Here is a 14,565-nt window from a genome sequence, read left to right as displayed (position 1 = left end):
ATTAAGAGCCTGACTCTCATGCCAGAAAATATCCTAGGGTATAAAGATGATACTTATGAATAAGTTAGAAGTACTGGCTTTTTCTATATTTCTATATGAACTACTAGATGTTTGCATATTATTTTTCTTCTTCCTCATTTTTGATCTTTTGAGCACATATGGCCTAAAACCCTTCCTCAAACTTAGATTTTTGATTTTTGTCTAAGCTCACTTGCTGATTATTTTTTCACTTCTTAAAAGTGTTCTTCAAAATCTTTTATAAATGAAATAGCATTAACTAGTTAAAACATTGAGTTAACTGTCACATGCATCATATTTTGTCTTGGTTCTTACTTTTTAAAAAAAGAATCATTGTTTTAAATGTAATATATGCTCATTGTAGAAAATCTGGACACTGCAAAGGAAGAAAATTAAAGCTTCTATGTAACCAAGACTAAGAAATAACAACTGTTAACACTGTTAACCTTCTTTCATATTTCCTGATCTGTTTCAATGGGCATAAGGCACTAATCTGAAGATTCTAAAGGTGGCAGGTGGCTCTGACCCTGAGCAGCAGGCACCACAAAGTTAAGTGTTGCTCATGGAGAGCTAATCGCACTCCCCTCCAGTAGCACGTCCAGTGATGTGAATTGTGGGGACCAAATATAGAACCACTGGTAGGCGTATTGTATGATGCCACTTCAAAAGGAACTTGTCTGATAGGGCTTTGCTAGAAAAGATGGGTCCTGTAAGAGAGAGAGTCCAAGAGGAGTAGAGAGCCAGAGACCAGAGTCTCAGGGGAGAATAGAAGCAGCCTGTTGAAGCAGAGTAAGTTTGGGTGTCAATACAGAGGGACCCACACAGGATCCTCCAGAGAAATCAGGAATGCTCCCACATAGATAGTTTCTACCTTAATTAACAACAAACCCAAAAGAATCCAAAGGTGAGGCAGGCAGTGAAGACATGCTCCCTGGCTTTCCCTGCTCTCCTCCCCATACTCCACAACCAGAGCGGTCTGGAACAAATGCAATTAATGAACTAAAGGCAGGTCTAGTTGGGATGTCTGGCTCAGTAGTCTTGGCTTTGAATGAAAATCAAAATGATGGATGATGTACTGTAATTTTTTATAATAAAGACTATTATTTGTTAGATTAAAATTATCTATTACTTATGAGTAGCAACAAAAGATATGAGGGTCCAGTCTTTCTTCCAGTGTTTTCATCCAATGGCAAGGAGAAATTTCTCCCTCTGAATAAATTCTACAGTGACACTGAGTGACAAGAGTAAGTGGCTTTCATGATTATATTCCAAAACTCAAATTTATATAATATGCTGGTTGCAAATACATATGTCAATACTTATACCAATAGCTAGCTAGTTACAGCAATGGACACATCTTATAGGACTAAGAGTTGTAATATGTCCATTCAATCCTGTTATAACCAAACTTCTGCAAATATGCTGCTATTGTTTATCCTAAGAAGACTTGTTTTCATTCCCTAATTCATTCTGTACAAAGGCATGTTGTATTTCTAATGAAAATGTATATACAATATGTATATATAAAATTTTCAAATGTATAGAATGCCTTCTTACAGTAATCTGTTTTCCAAATATCAGTAAAAATTTATCTAGAGGTAACTCATAAGAGAACATGAAAATAAAATCAAAGCATTATTTGGTTTAACTTCAACAATCTCCCAAATGTGATGTAAGGATAAGAAATCATAGTTTCTGCTCTGTGTGTTAATTATGCTCCTTAAGTTGCATATCACATAACATGTTCAGGATCCTGAAAATGTATTGACATGGGCCTCTGAGACAACTTGTTTTCTTGTACTTGGGTTCTGAAAACAAATGTTACCGCATATAAAGTCTTCGTTTTCAATGTAAAGTTACATCTTCAATTAGTGGGATCCTGTATGCCTTAAATATAAAACAAACTGATGGAAATTGACGTTAATGTAGCAGTTAGAACCCAAGTGAAAAGGTGTTTGAATTGAGTGCGTAGTGGACTTGTAGCTATGTATTTTAAAATGCTACCAGTGCCTAAGTATCCCAATAGTCCCTAAATGCCTGGGCTCTCTAATTAGGAGACAATATTTAATCTAGTAATTTAAATACCATGTAGCCATAACTTTGAAGCAGTGTGGAATGACACAGCATGTCCCCAGGTCTTTGCCATTCTATTGTATTTAGTAAGACCAGCTAGCCTCCTCTGTACCAACTAAGAATATGGCTAGGCAGCTGTAACAGAGCTCTCAAAATACTCAATTAGGAGTAAACTGAAGACATGAAAAGAGAAATCTTCATGTAAGAGTTTACTCTCTGTGCAATCAGAAATATAGAAGTGAGTAGATTCTGACTTTGGTTTAGCAGCTCGTTAAACCTGATGGATTTGGTTTGTACATTAGTCTTGGTCTTCCACTCCTGAAAATGGCTGGTGGCACTTAAATCATCACACCCACATTCTGGGCAACAGGAAGAAGAAAAGGAGGACAAAAGGACTTTCTAAGAATTTCTACCCTTCTGCTTGCGTTTTATTGCTCATACACATCTAAAAAGAAAATTTGTAAATGGGATATTTTTATGGGGCAAATTGCCACCTCCAATAATTCTGTGTGATGGTGGGAGTGGCGGTGATGAGAGTTCTTTCAGAAGAAATGGGGAAAGAATGATAATGGTTAGATAATTACTATTCTCTGCCATTGAGCAAAGCCTAATAAAAGGCCCTGGCTTGGTGGCCACAAATATCCCCAGAACAAGGCCTGCCTATTCCCCACTTTATTACTCTACTTGAAGTAGAACTCCAACCTTCAATGGCATTATTGTCTAGGAGGCTCTCATTTCTCTGCCAATGGTTCAAAGAAAGACAGCAAAGAGAGCAAAAAGAATGTTTTCAGACGAAACTTTGAAATAGATAAATTGTTCCATGTTGATCAAACATAATTAATGAATGTTTTTATAAGGATTATAGAATAATAAGACAGAGTTCACAATTTTAGAACAAGTCCTCATAAAAGTGAAGTACAATTGAGGAACATTCAAGATCTTTTAATTAAGGCAATAATGTAATGATAAGGTATCTTGTCAGCCTTCTGAAACCTGTGTCCATTGCTTTCTATTTTAACTAACTATATTTTTCCACCATTGTGGAGGATTCAGTACTCTGAAAATTTTTTAAATATATCTTTCTTCCTCTTCTCCTTTTCTCCTTCATTTCTTTTTGCTATTTCACTACTTTCTAGATTGTATTCATGTAAATCTAGTGTTCTATGATATGTTAACAAGTTCGTTTACAAAATAATCTGAGATCTATAACCAATATATTGAGTATTACTACCCATAAAGATTCACAATTCATATTTGCATTTTAAACATTCTGAGAAGCCATGTAATAATAATAAAAGAACTCAATTTAAATCAGCATTTCCCACATTTGTGTTAAGATTCAAATCATTTTCTTGCCTATTGACATCATGTGGAAAGTCTCATGGAAGGCAGTTTATATAAAGTTAATTCTAATTTAGTCTTATGCTTATAATACCTTCCATTTTATTATTAAATCTATATATCTTTAGATTTAATATGCCACTACTATTTGAATTTATGCCTCTGTATTTTAAAATAAAAATCCAATGAGACAGCTGCATAGCCTATCAGTGGGTTTTTTTTGTTGAGGTACTTAAACATAGTGCGAGCAATTATGGCTTGAGTGTTGGGGTCACACATTATAAAGTATGGTGACCTATGTATTAGACACTTCTTGAGGGAGAGAGCTTTTCACAAGAGATCTGTGGAGTGTTGAATCCACTCAGTGGATCATTCACTCCTTTCCAATACATACACTCTGATGTTCTCAATAAACCTGAGGTCATAGTCCTTTATGGTGCACTCCTATAAAAAGCAAGTCAGGTTTGGGAAAATAAATTGAATGAACTGTCTCAAACATTTCTCAATAAAATAAAAGGAAAACTGTAACTGTAGCCTGCATAAGAATTACATGTAGATTTACTAAGCTTTGGGATCCTCTTGGTTGAAACACATTTCTAAAGGGGGAAAAAAATCAATATTAAACTGCATTTGGTATATTTCTTTGCTAAAAGTCACAACTTCCAACATTCTAGAGAGGAATGATTTATAACTATTACATCCAACAAAATGTTCTTTTTGGCCCTGAAATCTGATAATTTGGTTTTACATGGTGACTATGCTTCCAGAAATAAAACTCCTGTCCATCACCATTATTATTATCAAGGATAGCCTGAGAATTGCCTTAGAAAGCATAGCACATTTTCACTGCTTTACTCATGTGTGAAAATTGCAGATTTTGGAAATGTATTAGCTACAGAAAAAGAAGAATGAAGACCTTAAAGCTGTTTTAGGTAGAAATAAGCAAGGCAACCTTGGCGTTCTATCTTGGGAGCACTTTTCTTGGTGTACTCTGTATGATATATTTTCTTTTGGCCTTGCAGATGTATTTTTGAATCTATCAACCTGAAAACATTTTCACTGCCTTGCAAATGTTTTATTAGCCTGTCTCTCTCTCCACACAGAACCTGATGCAGATTACAAGTGAAAGGTAGAGAATGAGAATATAGTGCTCATTTTTTATTTTTTAATTTCTTTTGGTTTCTTTTTTTTTGTGTGGGGGGATCTCTCTGGATAGGTCACTGTCATGTGATTGCATACGGATACCTTGAAGCAAAAAAACAATCTTTTAGATACATGCCCTCCTCTGAACAAAGCAATTCCTCTCGGTCCTCGTATAAGAATCTTCAAGAAACTAGAAGTGGCTGCAAAATGAAGAAAATGGATAATTCTACTTGGGTTATTATATAACAGTCTTGATGGTTCACCTGATAATGGGCTGCAGCTGCAGGAAAGATATATAAGGATTTTACATCAGAAGTGGGATTGCCTCCATATTTTTCCCCAATAGGGGAATCAGCTTTCAACTCATACTGCAATTAAGAAGTTATTCTCCTTCAGTAAAAGTAGATTATAGTACCTACTCCTTTCCCACTGAGCCAAAAACAGCCATAACTTGGGTACAAAAAAAAAATTAATCTCACAGATGAAGAGTTCAGTTACAGAGAGAGCAAATGTGATAAGTAAACACAGGGAAACATATGGTTTCTCAAGTAATTAAGTTATTCATCTTAACATCTTTCAGAACATCATTGATAAAAAGTCAATACTTGAAGGAACATTAAAAAGGTCATATGAACAAAGATTGAAACTACACAAGAAGTAATGAATAATCCAATAGAGGCATACCTCATTTTATTGTTTTGTTCTTTATGGAGCTTTACAGATTTTGCATTTTTTAAAAATTGAAGGTTCGTGACAATACTGCCTTAAGCAAGTCTATTGATGCTATTTTTCCAACAGTGTGTGCTCACTTCATGTCTCTGTCACAGTTTGGTAATTCTCACAATATTTCAAACATTTTAATTATTATATCTGTTATTGTGATCTGTGATTAGTCATCTTTGATGTTACTATTATAATTATTTGAGGCACCAGGAACAGAGCCCATATAAGATAGCAAACTTAATCAATAAATGTTCTGTGGGTTCTGACTACTCTACCAACCAGCCAATTCTTCATCTCTCTTCCTCTCCTTAGGCCTCCCTGTTTCCTGAGTCAAAACAATATAAAAGTTAGGCCAATTGAAAACCCTCTAATGGCCTCTTAAGGAAGAGTTATAACTCTCTCATTGTAAATCAAAAGCTAGAAGTGGTTAAGCTTAGTGAGGAAGGCATGTTGAAAGCTGAAACAGGCCAAAAGCTAGCTAGGACTCTTGTGCCAAAGAGTTAACTAAGTTATGAATGCAAAGGAGTATTTCTTGAAGGAAATTAAAAGTGCTACTCCAGTGAACACTCAAATGATAAGAAAGCAAAACAGCCTTATTGCTGATATGGAGAAAGTTTCAGTGGTCTGGACAGAAGATTAAATAGCCACACCATTCCCTTAAGCCAAAGCCTAAATCAGAACAAATCAATTTTCTTCAATTCTATGAAGGCTGAGAGAGGTGAGGAAGCTGCAGAAGAAAAGTTTGAAGCTAGAATAGGTTGGTTCATGTGGTAGAAGGAAAGAATCTGAACTCATAACATAAAAGTGCAAGGTGAAGTAGCAGGTGTTGATGTAGAAGCTGCAGCAAGTTATTCAGATCTAGGTAAAATAATTCGTAACAATGTCTAAACAATAGATTTTCAATATAGATGAAACAGTCTTGTATTGGAAGATGCCATAAGAGATTTTCATAACTAGAGAGAAGTCAATGCCTGGCTTTAAAATTTCAAAGGATAGCCTGATTCTCTTGGTAGGTGTTAATGCAGCCGGTGACTTTAAGTTGAAGCCAATGTTCATTTTCCATTCTGAAAATTCTAGGGCTCTTAGGTATTATGCTAAACCAACTCTGAGTGCACTCTATAAATGGAAAAACAAATCCTGGATGACAGCACATTTGTTTACAGCATGGTTGACTGAATAGTTTAAACCCACTGTTGAGATCTACTGCTTAGAAATAAAAGATTTATTTGAAAATATTACTGCTCATTGATAATGCAGCCAAGAGCTCTGATAGATGTGTACAAGGATTATAATGTTGTTTTTATGCCTGCTAACACTGCAGCCCATGGATCAAGGAGTGATTTCAATTTTTAAGTCTTATTATTTAAGAAATGTATTTGTAAAGCTACAGTGGCTATAGATAGTGATTCCTCTGATGAATCTGAGCAAAGTTAATTGAAACCCTTCTGGAAAGCATTCACCATTATAGATACTATTAAGAGCATTCATGATTAATAGGGGGAAATAAAATTACCAACGTTAACAGGATTTTAGAAGAAGTTGATTCCAAACCTCATAGATGACTTTCAGAAGTTTAAGACTTCAGTGAAGGAAGTAACTACATACATGGCAGAAATAGCAAAAGAACTAGAATTAGAATTCGAGCCTGAAGATGTGACTAAATTATTGTAATCTCATGTAAAACTTGAACAGATGAGAAGTTACCTCTTATGGATGAGATAGAATCTACTCCCCGGTGAAGATGCTGTGAACGTTGTTGAAGTGACAACAAAAGATTTAGAATATTACATAAATTTAGTAATAAAGTAGCAGCAGAGTTTGAAAGGGTTGATGTCAATTTTTTTTCAGCTCAGCACAAAGCTGAAATGACTTCAATTTTGAAAGAAGTTCTACTGTGAGTAAAATGCTATTGAACAGCATCACATGCTACAGAGATAGGTTTTGTGAGAGGAAGAGTCAATCAATATGGGAAACTTCATTATTGTCTTATTTTAAGAAATTGCCACAGTCATTCTAACTTCCAGCAACCACCACCCCGATCAATCAGCAGCCATCAACATGGGGACAAGACCCTCTGCCAACAAAAAGATTACTACTGACTTGAGGCACAGGGGATTGTAGGAATTTTTTAGCAACAAAATATTTTTAATTAGGGTATGCATATTATCCTCTTTACCCATAATGATATTGCTACAGTATAGCATAAACATAACTTTATATGTACTGGGAAACCAAAAAAATAATGTGACTTGCTTATTGTGAGATTTACTTTATTGCAGTGGCCTGAAAGTGAGCCTCCAATATCTCCAAGGTATGCCTGTATTAGAAAGTATCATCCCAATATATACCGGAGTTAAGAATACAATGCATGGACCTATATTAACAAAACTTGGAAAACACAATAATTTAGACAAGACCAAAGCAGATATAAGTCCCTTTAGGACAGCACTTTAAAGATTTGTACCAATTCCAAATGAAGAAGAATTGAACATTTATGTCATTTATTCAATTAATCCATATCATATTTGAGGTAACTCAATATTCATTATATGAGATTTTAATTTTAGAGTATGCTTTCAGTTTGGTTATTTATTGTGTATGTACATATGCATGTCTTTATAAGTCTCATGTTATAGAAATACCTCTATATATCATTACAGAAAAATAATCATATACAAATTGAAGTGAAGTATTATTACAGTCAAGATTTTTGAGGCGAGGTGGGCAAAATAAAAATGAAATACGTTACAAAAAAAACTACTCTTTTATTTTTATCTGTATCTGCTACATAGTGTATGGATTGATTTTTAACATGTATTGAGAAAGCATCTTCCAACACTTTATATTATGCCTAACTAGCGTGTCCTGAGGGAGAATATAGCACAGGGATTAGAAAAATATAGATAGTTTTTGTAAGGAATGTTTTATTACAATACAACCACAACCATCCATTTATCTATTATCTATGTCATTTTCAAGCTACAACAGAGTTGAGTAGTTGCAACAGAGCTGTTTAGTCTGCCAAGACTAAAATATTTACTATTTGACACTTTACAGAAAATCCTGCCAATGCCTAGCATAGCACAATGAAAATGGTCTTTGAGTCAGATAGATTCATGAGGAAACATGCATTCCAGGTTAAGCTTTATGTTTTATGCTAATTTTTACAATTCCCAAAATATTTTTCACGTTAAGCAACTAAATTTTCTCTTATGATAAAAGACTTTCCTTTTTCCCAGTCATTAGGACCTTACCTTGGTGCTGAAAATTCAAAATTCTCTGCCGACCCTGAAAGTAGGCCAACTCTTAACATGTGTGGAGTCCACGACAAGAGTTAAATGTAGGCTCATATAGACTCCTTTAAACATGATGAATCAAGCCAAAAAAATCATTATGTCTTATTTTCCTATTTTGATAAGCTTACCTTCACAATGAACTAGAAAAGTCAAGCTTGAATTTAGAACTTTCAGACTTTCAAGAGTTTCTGCACCAAAACATGGCAGTTATGAGCCTCAAACTCTACCCTTCTATGCCCCACAGGCTTTTCTTCTCTATTTCATTTTTTCCTGTGCTGTGATACAACTGCATGTTTGTGCACATCCCAACACATATGCCTGAACTCCTTCCACCCGTCCTCAAAGTGTCTCCCCTTAGGTCAGCCCTTCTGAAGACCTAGGACTACATCCATTAGTGACATGGTCACTCCTTGGGGAAACAGATCCAGTGATGAGATCTCCATAAATTTTGGGAGCAAGCCTGGATCACGTTAGCAGGAAATCCCTAAGTGCTAGTTACCTAGAGCAAAGGCCCAGGATGTGTCCTTGTCATAACCCCACAAACTTCTCACTTTGTAGGAAGATGCAATAAATATGGAGAGACCAAGCAGAGCCCTTTGAAAACCTCTCTCCTCAGGACCAGCAGCATCGGCATCTCGCAGGACAGTGGTTTCCAACTGGGGGTGATTTTGTCCTTTAGGGCACATTTAAAAATATCTAGAGGCAATTTGGGTGGTCATGACTCTTCTGGGGAGTGCTACTAGCAGCTAGTGGGTAGAAGCCAGAAATGCTGCTAAAAATCTATAACATACAGCATAGGCCCATCCAAACAAAGAATTATGTGGTTTGAAGTGTTGGTGGTGCTGAGGTTGAGAAACCTTAACCTAAGATTATATTAGAATTGCAGAAGCTCAGGCCCACCTCAGACTGACTAAGTCAGAATCTTAATCTTAACCAGATCTGTAAGTAAGTGCATTAAAATTTGAGAAGCACTGCTCTGAAGTACGGGGTGGGGGCAGAGACTCTTCTTGGCCCCATAAAGTGTGGTGCTTTCTGGAACAGACAACTTGTTTATCCTCTCAGAAGACTTTCTGATGCCCATGTTTACTGTTGTAAATTTCCCTTATCCCAACACTAGCTTTTCCCTTACTGATTTATTCCTTTTATAAAAGAGTCAGAAAAATTGAGATGCATCTTGTATTTCCATTCTTTTCTATTGAGTATAGTATTATCAAGTTCGATCTATAAGAATAATTTTGGAAGAAATTTGGAAGGTTATATCAATAAAGCTCAGAATTCCTATTCAGTCAACACAGGCTTTAAAACATTAAGATTATCCCAAACTGAACCCTCCTGGTTGTCTTGACTCATATCCTTAATTTTATGAATTGGAGAGAAACATTTCATAGATGAAATACATCATAGCTTTTTTAGAGGATTTCATTATCTGAGCAGGACACAGGCAGTTTCCGGGACTAGATGCTGAATGTCTGACCTCTCCTAACGTGACTCATTTACTGGTGATACCAATTACTTTTCTCAGACTAGAAGTTCTGGAGAATGAATGAAATGAAATTTCATTTTTAAATTTACTCTGAATACCTAATTTATAGATAGAAAAAAATGTTTGTGTTTAGGTTGATTCTTGTCTTACCCATGCATAGACAATCTAAGGAACTACTATAGCTTGAAGTGTAAAAGGACGAGTGAGCTGTTTGTTGTACACACAAGGAGACTATTTTAGGAGACAACAGAATAATGAGAGGCCCCTGTACAATGTTTCAAAAGGGTTATTTACCATATTCTGGTCTACAATCATACTGTAAAGAAGGCAGGTCTTGTATTTAACCCATTTAGTCTTCTTATTCACATGTGTATCCCTGATACAATAAACTTCACCCATTCCCTTAAGGAATATCATCATTTGGTGCTTTGTTACCCTGCCTGATTTCTCATTTCTGTTTTTATACTTACCCTTAGTAAAATTTATACAAATGCTCATTGAGAACCTGCAGCATTTTAAGCACCGCACTAATAAAGACAGGAAGAAAAAATTAAACAAAATATTTTAACATTCCTATGACTGACAAGAGTTTCACATTTTTATTTATTTTATGTTTTTTATCCCTCAAAACACTGTCTTCCCCATCTCCACTATAGGGAGCTGCAATTTGACCAGAAAAAAACATATATTGTCATCGATTTGTGTTGAATAAATATATAAATGAAAGGTTGATGGATAACATGGAGCTTCATTGAAATGAAATGCGGATAACATGTAGCACTTGAAATAATCCAGGGTAGATAGTCACTTATTCTACTCATTCCTTAAGACTGATTCTTCCAGCATCCTCAACAGTTCTTTTCTCAATATAACTTAATCAGTTGTTTGTAAGGATGTTTTTCACAGACAATGTGTGTTACATTAAGCTTCGAAAACTATGTACATGCTTTGCTTATTTTTCAGCCACTCCCCAACTATGGAGCTATTTGTTTCAAAGCTGTCTAGCATAAATCTTGACTTAGGTGAAGAAGGATTTAATGAGTTAATATTAGTATTGATATTGTAGTGACAGACAAGCACCTGAGATTCCCCATCGAGTGAGCCTTGACGATATGGCAGACTTGGCCTTTGCCCCTAGCTCTGATCCCTGAGTCTTCTATTCATTCTCAAGAATTTTACATTGCTTAGATTTTTCTATTCCATTTCCAGAAAGAATTGCTAGTCACCAGTGGCTATATCTAAGAACACGTTCTGAGAGATACTGAATATTGGTTCTTTCAGATGGATTCCTCATTAATTAAGCTCAGATTTGTTTTTTCCTACTTGATTTAACTAGGTAGGTCATTGTCTAAAAATATCACTTTTTTTTTTTCAAATATATATGTATATATATCCAAACACACTACACTCTTCTCTCCTGCTCCCATCTCATGATTCTAGTTTCTGGACAAGAATTTTCTTTATGAAATGAAGTCATTTTAACTAAGAATACATATTTTTATAGAGTTCTTTAAGATCAGATGCACTTTCATTTCTAGTTTTTCAATTAAATAATTGATGTATCGACATAAGTTTGGGTATTAGACATATGGTCATCAAAGGAACTTAAGTTGACAGATAAAATTCATATAATAATTTTAATAAGATTTTAAACACTTATAAAATGGCTATTGTCCTTTTTCTAAATAAACAGGATCTGTCATAAAACAGTCCTTCTGAATTTTGTTCATATCAAGAATCCCAAGTTTCTGAGATGACTCCTATATGGTGAAGTGTATATTGTTTTTCATGCTGAGTGTATTGGTATTGTGTCATTTTTCTCTGTTTGCATATCTGAAGGGCTGGTGGGGCAGGCTATGTTAAGACCTGGTTGAAATCTATAAAAAGTCAAAGGTACAGTAATTACATGGCTGTAGATCATTGGGATAAATTATATTGAGAGTTTCTTTCTGTATGTTTTAAGCTTAAAATTTTGAAACATGGCTAGAGAAGTTGAGGATACAAAAATTAAAACATACAGCTCATCTTGGAGCAGTGTCTATTTAAACAACATCAAGGAACAACAACTTATAAAAAGAAAAAAAAAACTGTTATCTGTGGGGAAAGAATCTTGGAATTGAATTTTAGCAAATTTATTTATCCATATAATTCTGACTTTAGTTCTGCTAAGGAGAGGCAAAGATAAGATTTGTAAAGCAGAAGATACAACAAGGTACGGGGGTTGAGGAAGCATGCATGAGTTTGAACAGGATTAGCAACAGTTTCAAATTTGTATTTTGGAGGAGAAGCCTGAGAAATAACCCTAAAACACTAAGGAACTATCTAAGGAAAAATACCAGGACACTGGGGAAAAGTGATGTGCAGGTGAAAATTATTTTAAAAGAAAATTGTTGTCAAATGGGTATTGGGATTCCAGCCTAGACATATTATATAGTTCTGACCAAAAAAGAAAATAGAAGAAACACAGCAGAAGCCTTAACAGAAGAAAAGAATTTCTTACACACACACACACACAAAACAAAAAGGTAAAAAGAAAAAAAAGGCCTGTAGTCCCAACTATTCAAGAGCAAGAGTCTGAGGCAAGGGGATCACTTGAGCCTAGGAGTTCAAGTCCAGCCTGGGCAACAGAGCAAGACCTCATCTCTAAGAAAAATAAAAAATTAAAAAAAGAAGAGAGAAAGTTTAAATAAAGAATAATCAAAATGTTCTAGGACAAATGTAGTGTCAGGTTTTAGTGTGAAAATATCGGTTCTTAGTGTGCTCATGGCCAACAAATGACCAGACACGTCAAAGTTTTTGGCAAGCACGAAAATGAGGTTTATTGAGGAGTGAAAGATAGAATTATACAGCAAGAGAAAGATATAGGTATACAGAGTGTGATACATATGCCACAGATGATGACCTGATCCATTGTAGCAGCAAAGGCAGAGCCAAGGGAAGGGCACAAAAGAGGGGCTGGTTATGGTCTGTGTCTTCTTTTATAGTGACCAGATTGGGACATCCCTCATGGTTCAGAAGTCACCATGGAACCACTTTGATTGGACAGTTGAGAACTGCATGATCTGAGTCCTACCGCACATGCAGATTTCCCATGAGCCTCTCTGAAAGCCCATTTTGGTGGGGGAGTGAATTGCAGCAGCATCCACTTTCATTCCTAGGAGACCCAGAATCCCTAGCTAACTACCTAATAGTAAAATTAATAGGATATATTTTTATATTTCAGTGGCAAAGAAGAAATTCCTAAAAATTTCCAAAACAAGAAAAGAAATTTGAAAGATTTTTAAAAACGTACACAACAATTAGTTTTTTACAAAACTCAGTAAGAAAAATAAGTACAGATTGTGAGTGGGCCTTCCGTACACCAATATCTTTGTATCTAACCAAGTTATTTTTCTTACAGAAAAAATAAAAACTATTTTTCATATATGAAGCCTCAGAAAACATTTCACTTAGGTATGCCTCATGAATAAACTTCTCAAAAAGTTTCATAATTTTAAACATAAATTTAAAAATAGAACTTAAGAATGCAAAATTAAAAGAATAAAATAGTAAGTTATCAAGGGAAGTGATAAGTTTTTTTTTCTTTTTCAAAGAACTATGATTATAGAATTTAAAAAAAATCTAAAAATACCATATATATATTGTCAGCAACAAAAACAACAAAATAGCTGAAGTCTTGGGATCTGAGATAAAAATCAATCCCTATTATAAAAATGAAAAATGAATGCAAAACTTTTCCCTTTTGTAGTCATGCTTCCCAGAAACTATAATACCAAAAGAGCTGCCTGTATTCAGTCTTCTTTTACTCACTTCCTTATTTTTCCCAAATTATATTTTTATCTCCATCATTCCATTGAAATTGATCTTATCAAAGTCACCAATGACTAGCTTTCCAAATACAAAAGCAGATATCTGTCTTATCTGCTTATCTGTCTTATTGCACTTGAACTCATATCTGTCTCCGACACTATTGACAGCTTCCTTTTAAATCAAAATCATTTATTTGCCATGGGTAACATTACAGTCTTGTTTTACTTCCTATTGTGCTAATGACTTTTCATTTTCCTTTCTTGGCGTCTCCCCCTTTTTAATCCTTTAAATGTCTGTGTGCCTTGGGGCACACTATTACCAGCTCTACTCTATCCTAGATGACGTTATTGAGACCCATGGTTTAAAATATAATCTAAACTATTGATTTCCCAAAATACATTTCTAGCTCCAGACTCATATCTTTAGCTGCTAACTTGATGTCTCTGTTTGAATATCTAATGGATGTCTTAAACACTGCCTGGCTGGAATGGAATTTTTTATTTCCCTCTTAAAATTAGTCTTCCCTAGTCTACCATAGCTTATAATGGTATCATCATTCACACAATTGCAGAGGAGAGGATCTAGGAGTTATTCTCGACTTCTCTCTTTTTCTTAGTCTTCATCTCCACATGTAGTTGTCTACCTCCAAAATTTATTCCTAATTCAAGCCCCTCTCAA

Source organism: Propithecus coquereli, unplaced genomic scaffold (genome assembly GCF_000956105.1).
Source record: "Propithecus coquereli isolate 6110/MARCELLA unplaced genomic scaffold, Pcoq_1.0 Scaffold187, whole genome shotgun sequence".
Lineage (NCBI taxonomy): Eukaryota > Metazoa > Chordata > Mammalia > Primates > Indriidae > Propithecus > Propithecus coquereli.
This window is presented reverse-complemented; position numbering follows the sequence as displayed.